We start from the raw sequence: 21,521 nt of genomic DNA on the forward strand, positions 1-21,521 counted from the left end.
GGCCTGCCACCTTCAAGGATTTGTGGACTTGCACACCTAGGTCCCTCTGTGTTTCTATACTCTTGATGGCTCTGCCATTTATTGTATAACTCCCCCCTACATTAGCTCTTCCAAAATGCATCACTTCGCATTTATCCGGATTAAATTCCATCTGCCATTTCTCCGCCCAATTTTCCAGCCTATCTATATCCTGCTCTATTATCCGACAATGCTCTTCACTATCCGCAAGTCCAGCCATTTTCGTGTCATCCGCAAACTTGCTGATAACACCAGTTACACCTTCTTCCAAATCATTTATATATATCACAAATAGCAGAGGTCCCAGTACAGAGCCCTGCGGAACACCACTGGTCACAGACCTCCAGCCGGAAAAAGACCCTTCTACTGTTACCCTCTGTCTCCTGTGGCCAAGCCAGTTTTCTACCCATCTAGCCACCTCTCCTTGTATTCCATGAGCCTTAACCTTCTTAACCAACCTGCCATGAGGGACTTTGTCAAATGCCTTACTGAAATCCATATAGACGACATCCACGGCCCTTCGTTCGTCAACCATTTTTGTCACTTCCTCAAAAAACTCCACCAAATATGTAATGCACGACCTCCCTCTTACAAAACCATGCTGTCTGTCACTAATGAGATTGTTCCGTTCTAAATGCGCATACATCCTGTCTCTAAGAATCCTCTCCAACAACCTCCCTACCACGGACGTCAAGCTCACTGGCCTATAATTACCCAGGTTATCCCTGCTACCCTTCTTAAATAACGGTACCACATTCGCTATCCTCCAATCCTCAGGGACCTCACCTGTGTCCAATGAAGAGACAAAGATTTCCGTCAGAGGCCCAGTAATTACATCTCTTGTCTCCCTGAGCAGTCGAGGATAGATGCCATCAGGCCCTGGGGATTTGTCAGTTTTAATGTTACCTAAAAAACCTAACACTTCCTCCCTTGTAATGGAGATTCTCTCTAACGGGTCAACACCTCCCTCTGAGACACTCCCAGTCAACAAGTTCCTCTCCTTTGTGAATACCGATGCAAAGTATTCAATTAGGATCCCCCCTATTCCCTTGGGTTCTAAGCATAATTCCTCTCCTTTGTCCCTGAGAGGTCCGACTTTTTTCCTCACAACTCTTTTGTTCCTAACATATGAATAAGATGTTGGATATCTAGTGTCTGTGATTGGTCAGATGGACTGCAGTCTTTATAGTCCCAGATATTCTTGCATCCAGTTCAGGTTGGTCACTATTTAGTGAGTGACATTTGAACCGACAGGAGCAGTTATGACTAGAATGTTCAAGAATTAGATTTCTTTGAGTATAACAGAATGAGACTTTGAGGTATAATAGTTCCATGTTGGTCACAGGGTATTTAGATGGCGGATGGATGATCCATGGGACTGTTGATTGTAAATTGGAGTATACACATTCACAAGTGTAGAGAACAGGTTAATTAGTCTTTCGACGTTTAAATAAATTATGATGACAGTGTGATGGGAGGGGTCTGGGAGTGCAGACTGCCCAATCAGAAGGAATGAAATCACTGCTTTCCATTCCTGTCAGAGACTCCATTCCTTTGTCACTCACTCCATCCTCCCTCCTCTGGTAACTGTCTGAGGCTCAGCCTGTTTGCAGCCTCAGTGAGCTATCTGACCCTGAGATGAGTTTCCAATTAATATCTGTCTTTTGCACCTGGCCACCTCTGTAACATCATCGCACTCCACCCTGCCTCCGCTCACCTGTGGTGTCCGTGCCTTTGCTACCTGTAGATGTGACTATTCCAGAGCTCTCCTGGCCAACCTTCCACATTCTACTCTGTGTAAATGTGAGTAACATCCAAACCCTAGTTACCCATATCCTGGATAAATATAAGCCCAGCACCCCGTCACCTCCTCCATCCCCAAATGCCCTAAGGTGGAGCAGTGTCCATTGTCGAGATTCGCACACACATGCAACTGCCACTTTGTCCCAGTGGAACCAGCAGTGGGATTTTATTGAGCATGGGGAGGTAACGATGGGAGGTGTCCCCCACAGACTTACAGTCTTTACACCACAAGAGATTAGCCAGAAACATGGGCAGAAGCTTGTCCACGTGGGTCAAAGGTAAGAGGTCATAAAGGTAAGAGGTGGAGACGACCATGAAACGCTTTGGCCGAAGGGTAAATATTTAGCCAGAATTTAAAACTGAATCCTGATCACTGCTCCTTCATTCCATTAGCAGCCCTCCAGGAAGTTTAAGTTTAGCAGAACTAACACTGAAGTTCTATTTAAAACTCCGGAAAGTCTGTATAGCTAGTGTGTCTGGACAGGGTGTTGTTGCAGGAGGAAAAATATTTGAAAACTCTATAACTTTTCTCCAAAAACAAGAAAGGGAAGTGTTTATGACGGGGAATTAGAGGCCCATTCACTTTCTCATCATAAACAAGAACTATCACAAAGCAATTAGTTCCTAACTCAGTAAAAGACAATCACCTCAAAGCATCAGCTGCGACAGAATGTGGCCATTCAGCCATCATGTTTTTGCTGGCTCCCAGAGTTATACAATCAATCCCACCTCCTCCCCTCACCCCCAGCCTCCTGCTCTTTCTTAAAGCTTCCACATTTCTCCCTTTGAAATGTCAATTCCTTCAGGAAAGCTATTACTGAGTCTGCCAATTCCAGACAGTGTGTTTCAGATCATAACTCATTCCATAAACAATTTCCTCAGCATCCCTCTGCTTGTTTTGTGAATGATCTGAAATCTCCGTCCATCTAGCTGCGGATCTCTCTGCCAGTCAAAACAGTTTCCCTTTATTTACTCGAACAAAACTCTGTCATTTTCAAAGCCTCTATAAAAAATCTCCAGTAACCTTTCTCTGCTCAAAGGAGAACAATCCCAGTCTCTCCACTTTAACTGAGGTCTCATTTCGAACTGCCCCCTCTCTCAGGGCATTTTAGTACCTCTGGCTGCTTCTCCTGTGTCTTCGCCAAATATTAAAACACACTTGAGGATAGCGAAGACTTTACTCAACACTGCTTCACGGCACAGTGGCACAGTGGTTCGCACTGCTGCCTCACAGCGCCAGGGACCCGGGTTTGATTCCTGGCTTGGGTCACTGTCTGTGCGGGGTTTGCACGTTCTCCCCATGTCTGTGTGGGATTCTTTTGGGGACTCCGGTTTCCTCCCACTGTCCAAAGATGTGCTAGTTAGGTGGATTGGCTGTGCTAAATTCTCCCTCGGTGTACCTGAACAGGCGCCGGAGTGTGGCGACTAGGGGATTTTCACAGTAACTTCATTGCAGTGTTAATGTAAGCCTACTTGTGACACTAATAAATAAATGTTAAACTTCAATTTACTAAACTAACCTGATTATTTGTATCCTTCATCTCTTTCATCCCCGTCAGTCTGTTAACTGTTTACAACACAGCAAATTCCTCCATTCCAAAGCCACCCTCACTCAGACTGTCCCCCGACACAGCTCCCACCACCTGAACCATCCCTGTTTAAAACTGGCAGTCAATGATACCGCTACAAAACTATCGCCTTTAACAACTAACATCAAAGCTGCTGCTTACAGCGGCCCCAGCACTCTGCTTAGTCCCAGCAGAAACAGCCATTCTATACTCACTAAAGTTTATTTATTAGTCACAAGTAAGGCTTACATTAACACTGCAATGAAATTACTGTGAAAATCCCCTAGTCGCCGCACTCCAGCGCATGTTCGGGTCAATGCACCTAACCAGCACGTCTTTCAGACTGTGGGAGGAAACTGGAGCACCTGGAGGAAACCCACGCAGACACGGGGAGAATGTGCAAACTGCACACAGACAGTGACCCAAGCCAGGAATCGAACCCGGGTCCCTGGCGCTGTGAGGCAGCAGTGCTAACCACTGTGCCACCGTGCCACTCTACCTAACTCACCCCTCAATAAGGTCTGTTGGGACACGCATATGTAGAAGTAGATAAAACTTCGCTAACGTTCAATAATCTTTTGTATTTACAGTGTGGGGTTAGGGATGTACTGCAGGCCAGAGTGAATCACTCGGGGAAAGGTTGTTACGCTGAGGGAATTGAGTCGAATTATTAGTTGAGTTGTTGTTAGGGGTTTCAGGTTGTTGACAGGTTCCCAGTGTCATTGAAGGGTTAATTGCAATCTAACAGAGAGCATTTGTTGGAGGACCCAGACTGACTGCAGAGCCACAAACACACAATTTATCTGCTTGTCTGTGGATAGGAGCAGCTTCTGGTGACAGCACTATTCAATGTGTGTCTGAGCAGATAGTGAGGGAGTGCTGCATCCCAGGATAGGGACATTTGGAAAACTCTTTTACAGCAGCTATGAGTTATCACATCCTGCTCTAACAACAAGATCAGCAAAGCTACAGTTCATCAATCTATTGGAATGGGAGAGCCTTCAGCTCAACAACACCTTTAACTGAGTAAACCTTTTCAAAGGTGTTTCACAGGAACTTTATCAGACAGAATTTGACACGGAGTCATATAAGGAGATATTAGGTCGTGATCAAAAGCTTGATCAAAAGATAGGTTTTTAAAAATTGTCTTAAAGGAGCAGAGAGAGAGATGGAGAGACGGAGAGGGTTGGGGAGAGAATCCCAGAGCTTAGGAAGGCAGCTAAAGTGGAGTGATTAAAAATCTGGGCTGCTCAAGAGGCCAGAATGGGAGGAGAGCGAGATCTCTGAGGGTTCTCGGGGCTGGACAGGGAGAGAGATCTTAATATAGCTCTCCAGTAACCAACAGGACAGATTCTTTTTAATTCCTTATCTCTGGAATTCTGCTATCATGTGTTTGTTTACAGATGAAGAGTGTATTAAAACGTCCTGCTGTCCCATTCACTGTTCCGAGTGATTACACTGGTTCTAATATGGCTCTCCCCAGCCCTCCCCCCACCCCCCACTTCCCCATCACCCTCACCCCCTCCCCCCTCCCCTTTACTGTCTCACCCAGTCCCCCACCACACTCCCCCCACTACCTCACCCTCCCCCACCCCACCCTTGCCCACCCGACCCCATCACCCTCCCCCGCCCCACCCCCTCACCCTCCCCACCCCCTCACCCTCCCCACCCCCTCACCCTCCCTTCACCCTTCCCCCACCCCCTCACCCTTCCCCCCACTCCCTCACCCCCTCACCCTTCCCCCCCACCCCCTCACTCTTCCCCCCAGCCCCTCAGCCTTTCCCCCCACGCCCTCACCTTCCCCCCCACCTCCTCACCCTTCCCCCCCACCCCCTCAACCTTCCCCCCCCACCCCTTCCCCCCACCCTTCACCCCCACCCGCCCCCCTCCACCCTCTCACCCTTCCACCCCATCCCCTCATCCGTCCCCCCCATGCCCTCCCCCAGCCCACACCCCCCCTCCCCCACCCTTTCCCCACCCCCTCTCCCCTCCCTCACACTTCCCCCCCACCCTCTCACCCTTCCCCCCCACCCCCTCCGCCCCACACCCTCACACTACCTCCACCCCCTCCCCTCCATTTCCTCAACCTTCCACCCTCACCTTTCCCCCATAACCCTTCCCACCTTCCCCCTCACCCTTCCCCTCCACCCCCTCACCCTTCCCCTCCACCCCCTCACCCTTCCCCTCCACCCCCTCACCCTTCCCCTCCACCCCCTCACCCTTCCCCATCACCCCCTCACCCTTCCCCCCACACCACCCCTCCCGCCCACCCCCTCACCCTCACCCTCTCCCCCCCCACCCCCACACCCTCAACCCCACCCCCTCACCCCAACCCCTCACCCCCAACCCCTCACCCCCCCACCCCTCACCCCCCCACCCCCCATCCCCTCACTACTCCCCCACCCCCTTACCCCTCCCCCCACCCCCTCCCCCTCACTCCTCACCCCTCCCCCCACCCCCTCCCACTCTGTCCCTTGCTGGAGTTTTATTGATGAGGGACCAAGCAATGTTATTGGACCCTGTTTTTTTACACTTTGTCCAATCCTCAATCTGCCCTGGTGGTATTTTTAAGGGCATCATGTGATCAGGCATTCATTGCCACCAAGTTCTCACAAGAGAAGAATCACATTCCTTGCTGTGAATTTATTGTTTATTAAGGATCTCCTCAGATTGAGAAAGGTGCTATGGAAATGTAAATCCTGTATGTTACAGTATGATGCTTGAGCAGAAGTAGCCAATCCCTTTCTAAATGTAGTTTAGTTAAACTGAGTCAGTTACAGAGTCTGCGGCACCTTTATCAAATTATAAACCTTTTCTGGTTGTATCCCTTCCCCACTGAGGAGAGTGTTATCCTGGCTTCTATTGGTCTCCAGGCTCCCTCTCCCAGGCCGGATAGACACTTGGCTTTTGTTGTTAAATCCAGTGTACTGTTCACGACATCAATTATCCTGACCCTGGGGTTTGCAAAGACATTCTGCTTGTCACACTCAGGGCTATTTGTGTCGCTGGTTGTCATGCTAATGAATCCATGTTCAATTTAGAATTAACGCATCGGAGAGTGAGCCAGACTGTGGTTTGAAAATAACCCCCAACAGTGGCTTATTTAGTGTTTATATCACACTCTAGTCTTTCAATGCCACAACATTCCGATTCCTGGGGGTTTCAGGGTGCTGTTCATTCCCTGTCTTTATTCTGTATCATTTGGAGCCACCCACACTGTGTTGCTGCTGTTTCTCTGAGACCTGGTTCCGATTGTAGTGATCTCAAGGTCAGAGGGGTCAATGTTTGTACTCCATTCCAGAGATTTAAGCACAGGGTCTCGTTTGACACTCCAGTGCGGTCGTGCTGCACTGTCGGATCGTGAGCTGACACTGTGAGAACACAAGGCCCCTGTCTGATTTTCTCCATCGATGTTAAAAATCCAATGGCGCTATTCCTCGAAAGCTTGTGTGGCTTTTGCTACCAAATAAACCTGTTGGACTTTAACCTGGTGTTGTTAAACTTCTTACTGCTATTCCGAAGGGCAGAGAGTTCTTCCCGGTGTCCCGGCCGATGTTAATTCCTCAACAACATCACTAAAAACAGATTATCCGGGCATTATCGGAGTGCTGTTGTGGGATCTTGCTGTGCACAAATTGACTGCTGTGTTTCCAGCGTTACAACTCTGACATTATTTCAGTAAGGCACTCAGACATGTCCAGGAGATGGATGGTGCTATAGGAAGTCTTCCTTTTATTTTCCGCTATTCAATAGTAGCAAGCAGCAGCAACTTTCCTTCACAAGTTTCTGAGTTTCGCCTTAAAAAAGAAGTTTATTTATTAGTCACAAGTAAATTTACATTTACTGTGAAATTCCCCTAGTCGCCACACTCCGGCGCCTGTTCGGGTTCCACTGAGGGAGAATTTAGCATGGCCAATCCACCAATCCACCTAACCAACACACTCTTATGTGAGGAATAAAAGAATGACCAGGGTGAGGTTAGGGCCGGTCAAAGAAGTGGTGGGAACTTGTGTATGGAATCAGTAGAGATAGGCGAGGTGATGAATGAATACTTTTCTTCAGTGTTCACCAAGGAGAGGGGCCATGTTTTTCAGGAAGAGAAGGTGTTACAGGCTAATAGGCTGGAGGAAATAGATGTTCGGAGGGAGGATGTATTGGCAGTTTTGAATAAACTGAAGGTCGATAAGTCCCCTGGGCCTGATGAAATGTATCCTAGGATTCTTTGGGAGGCGAGGGATGAGATTGCAGAGCCTTTGGCTTTGATCTTTGGGTCCTCGCTGTCCACGGGGATGGTGCCAGAGGACTGGAGAGTGGCGAATGTTGTTCCTCTGTTTAAGAAAGGGAATAGAAATGACCCTGGTAATTATAGACCGGTTAGTCTGACTTCGGTGGTTGGTAAATTGATGGAAAAGGTCCTTAGGGATGGGATTTACGACCATTTAGAAAGATGCGGATTAATCCGGGATAGTCAGCACGGATTTGTGAAGGGCAAATCGTGCCTCACAAATTTGATAGAATTTTTTGAGGAGGTAACTAGGTGTGTTGATGAAGGTAGGGCGGTTGATGTCATATACATGGATTTTAGTAAGGCGTTTGATAAGGTCCCCCATGGTCGGCTTATGATGAAAGTAAGGAGGTGTGGGATAGAGGGAACGTTGGCCGATTGGATAGGTAACTGGCTATCTGATCGAAGACAGAGGGTGGTGGTGGATGGAAAATTTTCGGACTGGAGGCAGGTTGCTAGCGGAGTGCCGCAGGGATCGGTGCTTGGTCCTCTGCTCTTTGTGATTTTTATTAATGACTTAGAGGAGGGGGCTGAAGGGTGGATCAGTAAATTTGCTGATGACACCAAGATTGGTGGAGTAGTGGATGAGGTGGAGGGCTGTTGTAGGCTGCAAAGAGACATAGATAGGATGCAAAGCTGGGCTGAAAAATGGCAAATGGAGTTTAACCCTGATAAATGTGAGGTGATTCATTTTGGTAGGACTAATTTAAATGTGGATTACAGGGTCAAAGGTAGGGTTCTGAAGACTGTGGAGGAACAGAGAGATCTTGGGGTCCATATCCACAGATCTCTAAAGGTTGCCACTCAAGTGGATAGAGCTGTGAAGAAGGCATATAGTGTGTTAGCTTTTATTAACAGGGGGTTGGAGTTTAAGAGCCGTGGGGTTATGCTGCAACTGTACAGGAGCTTGGTGAGACCGCATTTGGAATATTGTGTGCAGTTCTGGTCACCTCACTATAAGAAGGATGTGGAAGCGCTGGAAAGAGTGCAGAGGAGATTTACCAGGATGCTGCCTGGTTTGGAGTGTCGGTCTTATGAGGAAAGGTTGAGGGAGCTGGGACTGTTCTCTCTGGAGCGGAGGAGATTGAGGGGAGACTTAATAGAGGTTTATAAAATGATGAAGGGGATAGATCGAGTGAACGTTCAAAGACTATTTCCTCGGGTGGATGGAGCTATTACAAGGGGGCATAACTATAGGGTTCATGGTGGGAGATATAGGAAGGATAACAGAGGTAGGTTCTTCACGCAGAGAGTGGTTGGGGTGTGGAATGGACTGCCTGCAGTGATAGTGGAGTCAGACACTTTAGGAACATTTAAGCGGTTATTGGATAGGCACATGGAGCACACCAGGATGGTAGGGAGTGGGATAGCTTGATCTTGGTTTCAGATGAAGGTCGGCACAACATCGTGGGCCGAAGGGCCTGTTCTGTGCTGTAATGTTCTATGTTCTATGTTCTACATCTTTCAGATTGTGGAAGGAAACCGGAGCACCCGGAGGAAACCCACACAGACACAGGGAGAACATGCAAACTCCACTTCAACAGTGACCCAAGCTGGGAATCGAACCCGGGTCCCTGGCGCTGTGAAGCAGCAGTGCTAACCCACTGTGCCACTTCACAGGGTCTGTATATCAGGCTGTGTCTGAGGGGCCTGACTCTCCATGGGTAGACATGTGTAGTGGGCTCTGGCTGAATACTGGAAGTCATGATGTGGAGATGCCGGCGTTGGACTGGGGTAAACACAGTAAGGAGTCTCACAACACCAGGTTAAAGTCCAACAGCTTTATTTGGTAGCAAAAGCCACTAGCTTTAGGAGCGCTGCTCCTTCGTCAGGTGAGTGGGAGTTCTGTTCACAAACAGGGCATATATAGACACAAACTCAATTTACAAAATAATGGTTGGAATGCAAGTCTTTACAGGTAATCAAGTCTTAAAGGTACAGACAACGTGAGTGGAGAGAGGGTTAAGCACAGGTTAAAGAGATGTGTATTGTCTCCAGCCGGGACAGTTAGTGAGATTTTGCAAGCCCAGGCAAGTCGTGTGGGTTACAGATAGTGTGACATGAACCCAATATCCCGGTTTAGGCCGTCCTCATGTGTGCGGAACTTGGCTATCAGTTTCTGCTCAGCGACTCTGCGCCGTCGTGTGTCGCGAAGGCTGCCTTGGAGAAATCTCACCAAAATCCTGGAACTCCCTCACTAACAGCATTGTGGATGTACCTACACTTCAGGAACTGTGATGGTTCAAGAAGGCAGCAGCTCACCACTACCTTCTCAAGGGGCAATTAGAAATGGAAAATAAATGTTGGCCTAGCCAGTGATGCTCACATCCCATAAATTAACCAAAACAACATCATCCAGTTCCACCAGAGGGCAGTGTCCAGGGTGACTGTGACATGGGCCACATAACCCACAAAGAAGGGCTTCTCCTGTAGTCAACTGCAATCTGTCCATGGAGCATCAATGATTAAAGACTATTCTTTTATATCAATCTGGATCACAAATATCACTAAATTATATAAACATTCTCCAGATGTGGACATTGTTTGTTTCTCATTCCAAGTGGACATGAGAAGATGGTGTTGTATCCGATAGAATCGCCGGTTAACAAGTTTGATAAACTGAGTGTCTTGCTTGGCTATTTCAGAGGCAACCACATTGGTGTGTGTCTGGAGTCACGCATAGGCCAGACTCGGCAAGATTTCCTTCCTTAAAGGACATTAGTGAGTAAAGCAGTCGGGTTTATACAAGTTCACACTCTCCTAGTGATTAAGCATTTAAGTTTGACTGATTTTGTGCAATTATAATTTTGGTATTTGGAGATTTATTTCAGGCCAAGTGGAGACAGTTCCAGGCTCTTCAATTATCTTGGTCAGCCTATCAGAATCCATGTCCACAAATTGAGTTAGCTTCTGTTTCTCGCAGTGTGCTGTGAGTCTGTCTATCCATTAACGCAGGAGCTGAGGGAGGATCCCAATCAGATTCCTGGGGCCTGATTTGATTAAAGGGACTTGGTTCTGGGCACTCTGAACAATGGTCAAAGAATGAGCTGTCAGCATCAGCCGAGGCGCGGAGACAGACAAGGCGAGTGATCGGCAGCAGAGGGAATTGTGTCAGGGTGATCCCTGAATAGTGACTCCCTGATGGGAGATAAGAAGGAGCTCCCACTGCCTGGGAGGTGGCAGGAACTGGCTGCGAGACTCTCCCAGCTACAGGCAAAGCTAAAAAGGAGCTGAGATTTCCCAGTTTAAAAACAAAAGGAGTGAGTTGTCCGTAACCCCGGAGTCTCTCACACTCACACTCTCTCACATTCACACTCTCTCACACACACACACGCACACTCGCTCTCTCACGCACACTCGCTCTCTCACGCACACTCGCTCTCTCACGCACACTCGCTCTTTCATGTGCACTCGCTCTCTCACGCACACTCGCTCTCTCACACACACACGCACTCTCTCACGCCCGCACTCTCTCACGCACGCACTCTCTCACACTCACACTCTCTCACATTCACACTCTCTCACACACACATTCCCTCACACTCACACTCTCTCACACACACACGCACACTCGCTCTCTCACGCACACTCGCTCTCTCACGCACACTCGCTCTCTCACGCACACTCGCTCTTTCACGTGCACTCGCTCTCTCACGCACACTCGCTCTCACACACACACGCACTCTCTCATGCATGCACTCTCTCACGCACGCACTCACTCTCACGCACGCACTCTCTCACACACACACTCACACACGCACTCTCTCTCACACACGCACTCTCTCTCACGCACGCACTCGCTCTCTCACGCACGCACTCTCTCACACACGCACTCTCACACACACACGCACTCTCTCACGCACACACGCACTCTCTCACGCACGCACTCTCTCACGCACGCACTCTCTCACGCACGCACTCTCTCATGCACGCACTCTCTCTCGCACACTCGCTCTCTCACGCACACTCGCTCTTTCACGTGCACTCGCTCTCTCACGCACACTCGCTCTCACACACACGCACTCTCTCATGCATGCACTCTCTCACGCACGCACTCACTCTCTCACGCACGCACGCACTCTCTCACACACACACGCACTCTCTCTCACGCACGCACTCGCTCTCTCACGCACGCACTCTCTCACACACGCACTCTCACGCACACACGCACTCTCTCACGCACACACGCACTCTCTCACGCACACACGCACTCTCTCACGCACGCACTCTCTCACGCACGCACTCTCTCACGCACGCACTCTCTCTCGCACACTCAGTTTTATTTTTCAAAAGGAAATGAGCTGTTAATAATTTACTAGAACGGGATCTTCCTGTCCCGCTGAAGGTGCCCCCCCCCCCTCACACACACACCCTCACACACTCCCCCCCCCCACACGCACACACCCTCACACACCTTTATACTGCCAGCTGTGCATCGTTCCCGGTTTCAGTAAGTTTGGCCACTAAGGAAACACTAAACTGTTGGTTTATTTCTTAACGTTTGCTGCCTTGTAAAATTTATAGATTCCATTGCCGCGCTTCCCAGCTGAGGGGTGGGTGATTCACTCCTGTCAGGACCCCCCCCCCCCCCCCATAGTTAATGAATTATTATTCTGGATGAGCTAACAATCTGTATTGTGCAGAAGGAGGCCATTCGGCCTATTGCCTTTCTGTTGGCTCTATCCAATTAACCCTCTGTTCATTCCTCATGGGCCTTCAAATTTTCCATTTCAAAGATTCAAATCCTGGAACTCCCTTCCTAACAGCACTGTGGGTCTACCTACACCTCAGGGACTGCAGCGGTTCAAGAAGACAGCTCACCAGCGCCTTCGGAAGGGCAGTTAAGGATGGACAATAATCCCGTGAATGGGATTAGGAGAGGCGATGGCCTGGTGGTATTATTGCTAGACTATTAATCCAAAAACTCGGCTAATGTTCTGGGGACCTGGGTTCGAATCCCGCCATGACAGATGGTGGAATTTGAATTCAATAAAAAAAATCTGGAATTAAGATTCTATGACGACCATGAAACTATTGTCGATTGTCAGAAAAACCCATCTGGTTCACTAATGTCCTTTAGGGAAGGAAATCTGCCGTCCTTACCTGGTCTGGCCTACATGTGACTCCAGAGCCACAGCAATGTGGTTGATTCTTAACTGTCCTCAGGCAACTAGGGATGGGCAATAAATGCTGGCCAGCCAGCGACGCCCATGTTCCATGGAAAAAGAATTTTAAAAATCCAATTCCCTCTTTGTAAATTACTATTGAATCTTCTCACTGCCTGCCATGAAGCCATTGATCTGTGCGTCCCTGCTGCTAAATTAACAGAGAATGAAGATTGGAACATTGAAGGTACAGAATGTTCCAGAATGCACTGGTCCCTGGTAACAAGAGTGGGACCCTCTGGGAGTGTTTAGATAGGTCCCCAGAACAGTTCCATAGTCAGTGAACAACTCTTCTTCAAGCAATCTGGTTCATAGAACATAGAACATAGAACATTACAGCGCAGAACAGGCCCTTCGGCCCACGATGTTGCACCGACCAGTTAAAAAAAAAACTGTGACCCTCCAACCTAAACCAATTTCTTTTCGTCCATGAACCTATCTACGGATCTCTTAAACGCCCCCAAACTAGGCGCATTTACTACTGATGCTGGCAGGGCATTCCAATCCCTCACCACCCTCTGGGTAAAGAACCTACCCCTGACATCGGTTCTATAACTACCCCCCCTCAATTTAAAGCCATGCCCCCTCGTGCTGGATTTCTCCATCAGAGGAAAAAGGCTATCACTATCCACCCTATCTAAACCTCTAATCATCTTATATGTTTCAATAAGATCCCCTCTTAGCCGCCGCCTTTCCAGCGAAAACAATCCCAAATCCCTCAGCCTCTCCTCATAGGATCTCCCCTCCATACCAGGCAACATCCTGGTAAACCTCCTCTGCACCCTCTCCAAAGCCTCCACATCCTTCCTGTAATGTGGGGACCAGAACTGCACACAGTACTCCAAGTGCGGCCGCACCAGAGTTGTGTACAGTTGCAACATAACGCTACGACTCCTAAATTCAATCCCCCTACCAATAAACGCCAAGACACCATATGCCTTCTTAACAACCTTATCTACTTGATTCCCAACTTTCAGGGATCTATGCACACATACACCTAGATCCCTCTGCTCCTCCACACTATTCAAAGTCCTCCCGTTAGCCCTATACTCAACACATCTGTTATTCCTACCAAAGTGAATTACCTCACACTTCTCCGCATTAAACTCCATCCGCCACCTCTCGGCCCAACTTTGCAACCTGTCTAAGTCTTCCTGCAAACTACGACACCCTTCCTCACTGTCTACCACACCACCGACTTTGGTGTCATCAGCAAATTTGCTAATCCACCCAACTATACCCTCATCCAGATCATTAATAAATATTACAAACAGCAGTGGCCCCAAAACAGATCCCTGAGGTACACCACTTGTAACCGCACTCCATGATGAATATTTACTATCAACCACCACCCTCTGTTTCCTATCCGCTAGCCAATTCCTGATCCAATTTCCTAGATCACCCCCAATCCCATACATCTGCATTTTCTGCAGAAGCCTACCATGGTGAACCTTATCAAACGCCTTACTAAAATCCATATATACCACGTCCACTGCCTTGCCCCCATCCACCTCCTTGGTCACTTTCTCAAAAAACTCAATAAGGTTAGTAAGGCACGACCTACCTGCCACAAAACCATGCTGACTATCACCTATCAATTCATTACTCTCCAAATAACTATAAATCCTATCCCTTATAATTTTTTCCAACATCTTGCCGACAACAGAAGTGAGACTCACCGGTCTATAATTCCCGGGGAAGTCTCTGTTCCCCTTCTTAAACAATGGGACAACATTCGCTAACCTCCAATCTTCTGGTACTATACCAGAGGCCAACGACGACCTGAAGATCAGAGCCAGAGGCTCTGCAATCACTTCTCTTGCCTCCCAGAGAATCCTTGGATAAATCCCATCCGGACCAGGGGATTTATCTATTTTCAGACCCTCCAGAATATCCTGCACATCCTCCTTATCAACTGTAATACTGTCTATTCTACTCCCTTGCAACCCAGTGTCCTCCTCAGCTATATTCATGTCCCCTTGCGTGAACACCGAAGAGAAATATTGGTTCAATGCTTCACCAATCTCCTCCGGTTCCACACATAACTTCCCTCTGCCATCTATAACTGGCCCTAAACTTGCCCTAACCAACCTTCTGTTCTTGACATACCTATAGAACGCCTTAGGATTCTCTTTAACCCTATCCGCCAAAGTCTTCTCATGTCCCCTTTTAGCCCTTCTAAGCTCGCTCTTCAACTCCCTCTTAGCCAATCTAAAGCTTTCTAGTGCACTACCCGAGTGCTCACGTCTCATCCGAACATAAGCCTCCTTTTTCTTTTTAACCAACAAAGAAACTTTTTTGGTGCACCACGGTTCCCTAGCCCTACCAATTCCTCCTTGCCTGACAGGGACATACCTATCACAGACTCGCAGTAGCTGCTCCTTGAAAAAACTCCACATGTCGGACGTTCCCAGTCCCTGTAATCTCCTAGTCCAACCTATGTTTCCTAATTCTCTCCTAATAGCCTCATAATTACCCTTCCCCCAGCTAAAACCACTGGCCCGAGGTTCATGCCTATCCCTTTCCATCACTAAGGTGAACGTAACCGAATTGTGGTCACTATCACCAAAATGCACACCAACTTCCAAGTCTAGCACCTGGTCTGGCTCATTTCCCAGCACCAGATCCAATATAGCCTCACCTCTAGTTGGCCTGTCTACATACTGAGTCAAAAAACCTTCCTGCACGCTTTGAACAAAAACTGACCCCTCTAACGAGCTAGAGCTATAACAATTCCAGTCAATATTAGTCAAGTTAAAATCCCCCATAACAATTGCCCTATTACTTTCACTCCTAAGCAGGATTGACTCCGCAATCCTTTCCTCAACCTCTCTAGAACTTTTAGGAGGTCTATAAAAGACTCCCAACAGGGTGACCTCTCCTCTCCTATTTCTAATCTCCGCCCATACTACCTCAACAGATAAGTCCTCATCAAACCTCCTCTCTGACACTGTGATACAATCTCTGACCAATAATGCTACCCCTCCCCCTCTTCTACCTCCTTCCCTACTTCGACTAAAACATTTGAACCCCGGGACCTGCAGCATCCATTCCTGCCCCTGCTCTATCCATGTCTCTGAAATAGCCACAACATCGAAGTCCCAGGTACTGATCCACGCTGCAAGTTCACCCACTTTATTGCGAATACTCCTGGCATTGAAGTATACACATTTCAAACCCTGCTCCACCCCACCTCTGCAATGCCGTGCATTGCAGTCCCCATCCATGCATCCCTCACTTTCAGCCCCACTACTCAGGATCCCTCCCCCCCCCCGAATCAGTTTAAACCTCCCTGCATGGCCTTAGCAAATTTACCCCCCAGGATATTGGTCCCCTTCTGATTAAGGTGTAGACCATCCTTCTCATAGAGGTCACACCTTCCCCAGTACGAGCCCCAATTGCTTAAGTACCTGAACCCCTCCCTCCTGCACCATCCCCTCAGCCATGAATTCAAACCTTCCCTCTCCCTATTCCTCTCTAAACTATCCCGTGGTACAGGCAAGAGTCCAGAGATAACCACTCTGTCAGTCTTGGCCTTTAGTTTCCACCCCAACTCCATAAATCCCTGCCTAATATCCCCTTCCCCTATCCTCCCTATGTCGTGTGTCCCCACATGTACAATAACTTGTGGTTTATCTCCCTCCCCCCTAAGAGTCCTGAATACCCTGTCAGACACATCCCGGACCCCAGCCCCTGGTAGGCAACACACCAACCCTGAGTCCCTACCTTTAGTTCCGACCCTCCTATCTGTCCCCTTAATTGTGGAGTCCCCAATCACAAGGCCCAGTCTTTTACAGCCCCTAACCACCTGAGCTTTCTCACTCGGCTCACCCCCAGAGATCTGCTCTCTATGCTCAGGGGAATGAGCTACATGGTTCGGGAATTCTACCAACAAGTGCCAGAGAGGCAGGGATGAGTGGGGGCGATATTCGGAGAGAATTCCAATGCAGGATCTTCAAAGGTGGAGCTGGTAATCCCTCTCGAGACAGATTTTCAACAACCTGTCTGATTTAGTGTTTACTGACGGCTGGGTGGATTCCTGAGAAATCCATGGACTCTGTCAATTGCTCTGGAGTGTATGGTGTGTTTGGCTACAGTTCATTTGTTAATTCACATGTAGCTCATTCCCCTGAGTGTTGGGGTATAAAATAGATATTGTAAATCCTTTACCTTTCTAAACTTAGGAAACTTCTTTTATTTATTCATGGAACCTTGTGGCTTTATTCCAGGAGCAGGTGTCTTGAATCTCAGCCTTTACCCATTTTAAACAGAATATTACTGCTCCCTTACTGGACCCCATCCCAAAGCCACCCCCCCCACCCCCCCCGACCCCCACTGCCCCCCACTCCCGGTGTCCTGCCGTCTGACCAAGGATCAGAACATGGCCTTTCAGGCAGCGCGTTCCAACAGCACAACAACTTGCTGCCCAAGATCATTCTCCTCATCACCCCCAGGTTCTGTTTTTATATAGAATCCATACAGTGCCGAAGGAGGCCGTTCGGTCTTTCAAGTCTGCACTGACTCTCCAAAAGAGGAAAAAAGTGTTCACCCAGAATGCGCTGCCTGGGAATTGGGCCAGTGGGCTGACGAATGGCAGATGGAGTTTAATTTAGATAAATGCGAGGTGATGCATTTTGGTAGATTGAACCAGGACAGGACTTACTCAGTTAATGGGAGGGTGTTGGGGAGAATTACAGAACAAAGAGATCTTAGGGTACAGGTTCATAGCTCCTTGAAAGTGGAGTCACAGATGGACAGAGTGGTGAAGAAGGCATTCGACATGCTTGGTTTCATTGGGTATGTATTGGGGTATCTTCGGGTAAGCATTCTCCAAGGCGGCCTTCACGATAATGCAGAATCGACGAGCAAAAGCTGACAGCCAAGTTCCGCACACATGAGGACGGCCTCAACCGGGATCTTGGGTTCATGTCACACTATCTGTAACCCCCACAACTTGCCTGGGCTTGTAAAATCTCACTAACTGTCCTGGCTGGAGACAATACACATCTCTTTAACCTGTGCTTAACGCTCTCTCCACTCACATTGTCTGTACCTTTAAGACTCGATTACCTGTAAAGACTCGCATTCCAATCATTATCTTGTAAATTGAGTCTGTGTCTATATATGCCCTGTTTGTGAACACAACTCTTCACTCACCTGAAGAAGGAGTGACACTCCGAAAGCTTGTGCTACCAAATAAACCTATTGGACTTTAACCTGGTGTTGTGAGGCTTCTTACTGTTCATTGGTCAGAACATTGATTACAGGAGTTGGGACATCTTGTTGAAGTTGTACAAGACATTGGTAAGGCCACATTTGGAATACTGTGTACAGTTCCTGTCACCCTATTATAGGAAGGATATTTTTAAACTAGAAAGGGTGCAGAAAAGATTTACTAGGATGCTATCGGGACTTGATGGTTTGAGTTATAAGGAGAGGCTGGATAGACTGGGACTTTTTGCTCTGGAGCATAGGAAGCTTAGGGGTGATCTTCTAGAGGTCTATAAAATAATGAGGGACATAGATCAGCTAGATAGTCAATATCTTTTCCCAAAGGTAGGGGAGTCTAAAACTAGAGGGCATAAGTTTAAGGTGAGAGAGGAGAGATACAAAAGGGTCCAGAGGGGCAATTTTTTCACACAGAGGGTGGTGAGTGTCTGGAACAAGCTGCCAGAGGTAGTAGTAGAGGCGGGTACAATTTTGTCTTTTAAAAAGCGTTTAGGTAGTTACATAGGTAAGATGGGTACAGAGGGATATGGACCAAATACGGGCAACTTGGGCTAGCTTAGGGGTTAAAAAAAGGGGTGGCATGGACAAGTTGGGCCGAAGAGCCTGTTTCCTGTGTCTATGACTCTATAAGCGGGAAACCTCACAACCTTTAAAAAGTACATGGTTGAGCACTTGAGGTTATCGGCCAAATACTGGAGAGTGGGATCAGTGTAGGTTTAGTAGATTTTAGTCAGTGTAAACTCCCATAGAAATCTACAGTGCAGAAGGAGGCCATTCGGCCCATCAAGTCTGCACTGACTCTCCAAAACAGCATCTTTACCCTGGCCCACCCTTTTCTTCTCCATCTATCCTGCCACTTTCAGGGACCTGTGGACATGCTATCCAGGGTCTCTCACTGCTTCAACCCCTCTCAATATCCTCTCAAATACTGAGAATTCCCTTGCTTTGTTTGCCCTTCCTAAATTCCTCAGCTTTTCCTGATTGAATTCTGTACCCAATGACATGTAAAGGGAAGCACATGACCATTTTGGATAGGGTATCACACCTTCATTTCCCACACACAGCCAGTGGCTGATCTTGCAGACAAAGAACATGCTTACATCTCTTTCTGCAGTTAGTTTCTCCTGGAACAGGTCACTAACCTGTCTCCAGTAACCTGTAGTTTGAGAGGCACCACTCCTTATTGAGGATATCTGACCAGGAATCTTTCCCGCTCTTACCACCTGCTTCAGGCACGTTGGAAGGATTTATACGTTGGCCCTCAGCCTGTTTAGTCATGTTATGAATGCACGTTGCTGGACCATGGAGACCTTGGACTTGAACCTGAAGCTTCTGTCTCCGAGGCAGGAACATTACACACGGCACCACAGGAGCTCCCTCAGGTATCGCAATGCACAGAGCGCAGTGTGGGATCTGACACACCCTCATTCTGCCGCCACACTGGTGTTGATGTTCAGCAGAAAGTGCTGCTGTAAACGCAATGGTATAACTTCAGTCCCAGTCACTTCGATGGTATCTGGATGAGCAGGTTAGGGGGAGGTCAGATCAAGGCTTTAAAAATGATTAAAGAATTTCATAAGAAAATGATTTCTTGTGGGGGCCAATTGGAGCTTTCCATATTGAGCTAGATGGGGTATCTGGGGGGGGGGGGGGGTGGAGAGTGAGGAGTTTGAGGGATTTGAAGCAAAGGAGTTGAACAGGTTGAAGGGCTGAATGGCCTCATCCTGTTTCTATCACCCGACATGTTTGCTATTTCTGCTCCAGAGGCTGATTGCTTGCATGACTACGTATTTTGTGTATATTTACATTGCAATAAGAACCAGTTGCCATGGAGATAAGAAGGAAAATAGTGTACTTGTAAATTCTAATTCACCTTTCTCTGATAAGTTGGGTGAAGGAAAGCAGGGGCTGGTTTTATGATTTAATATTCTGTCTCTGTGTTGCCAGTAAAGCTTCTCCAATATGACTGCTTTACTAATGGAGTAAGAAATACAATCAGTAGATTTTCACAGAGATAAACCTTCGGTACCACAAGGCGAATACTCCAGAAACCTGTCAAATTAGTAGTGTTGACATGAACCCGCACGTTTCTATTCTACACCCGTGCTAAACTGGGAACTTGTAAATGTAAAGATTAACCCTCGCATCCGTCTGGGCCAGCAGGAAGTTCCAGTTCAATTTAGTAATCATCCTGTTCTCCTTTCTGGAACCGTCTTGTGCTGAATAAAATATAAAGGTCGGGATTCTCCGACCTCACCCGGGGCTGGGATTCCCGACCTCGCCCGTGGCTGGGATTCTCCAGTCCCGCTGCAGTGAACGGGGAGATTTGGCTGAGTGCCAAATTCTCCATTCTCGTTGGTAACAGTAGCGGGGTGTGCGAGAGAATCCCAGCTTAGATTGCCAATTCCCGCTGTTGATCCTGGATGGATCAAAGGTCCAGAATTGGGCAATGTGCCTGTAAATTAACAAATCAGATTTAAATTGTTCCAAGATAACAGTTCTATAAAGATTTGAAATTAGAATAATCACAATATCTAAATGTTTCTTTTCAATTTTCCTGTTTAAGTACAATGTTCACCCATTTTGTATCTGTAACAAGAACCTCGGAATAATTCAATATAATGTAAACTGTCTAGGGTTCTACAGGACAACATTCCGAGCAGACAGGGAGGAGTTGGTAGGTTAAAGGAACCGTGGTGCACGAAAGCTGTGCGGGACATAGTCGAGAAGAAAAGGAAAGCGTACAAAAGGTTCAGAGAGCTTGGCGAAGATAGGGATCTCGATGAGTATACGGCTTGTAGGAAGGAACTAAAGAAGGAAATTAGGAGAGCCAGAAGGGGTCACGAGAAGGCCTTGGTAAGTAGAATTAAGGAAAACCCTAAGGCGTTCTATAAATATGTGAAGAGTAAAAGGATAAGACGTGAAGGAATAGGGCCTATAAAAGGTGAAGGCGGGAAAATCAGTACGGAACTAGTAGAAATGGCAGAGGTGCTTAATGAGTATTTTGCCTCGGTTTTCACAGAGGAGAAGGACATGGGTGGATGTACTGTGGGCCTGCGGTGGACTGAAAAGATTGAGTATGTGGACTTTAACAAAGAGGTTGTGCTGGAATCTTTGAATGGCATCAAGATAGCTAAGTCGCCGGGTCCGGATGGGATGTACCCCAGGTTACTGTGGGAAATGAGGGAAGAGATTGCAGAGCCTCTGGCGATGATCTTTGCGTCGTCGATGGAGACGGGAGAGGTGCTGGAGGATTGCGGATGTGGTTCCTATTTTCAAGAAGGGGAATAGGGATAGCCCAGGAAATTACCGACCGGTGAGTCTAACCTCAGTGGTTGGTAAACTGATGGAGAAGATCCTGAGGGACAGGATTTATGAGCATTTAGAGAGGTTTAGTATGCTCAAGAATACTCAGCATGGCTTTGTCAAAGGCAGATTGTGCCTTACGAGCCT

Source organism: Mustelus asterias, chromosome 7, assembly GCF_964213995.1.
Source record: "Mustelus asterias chromosome 7, sMusAst1.hap1.1, whole genome shotgun sequence".
Classification (NCBI taxonomy): Eukaryota; Metazoa; Chordata; class Chondrichthyes; order Carcharhiniformes; family Triakidae; genus Mustelus; species Mustelus asterias.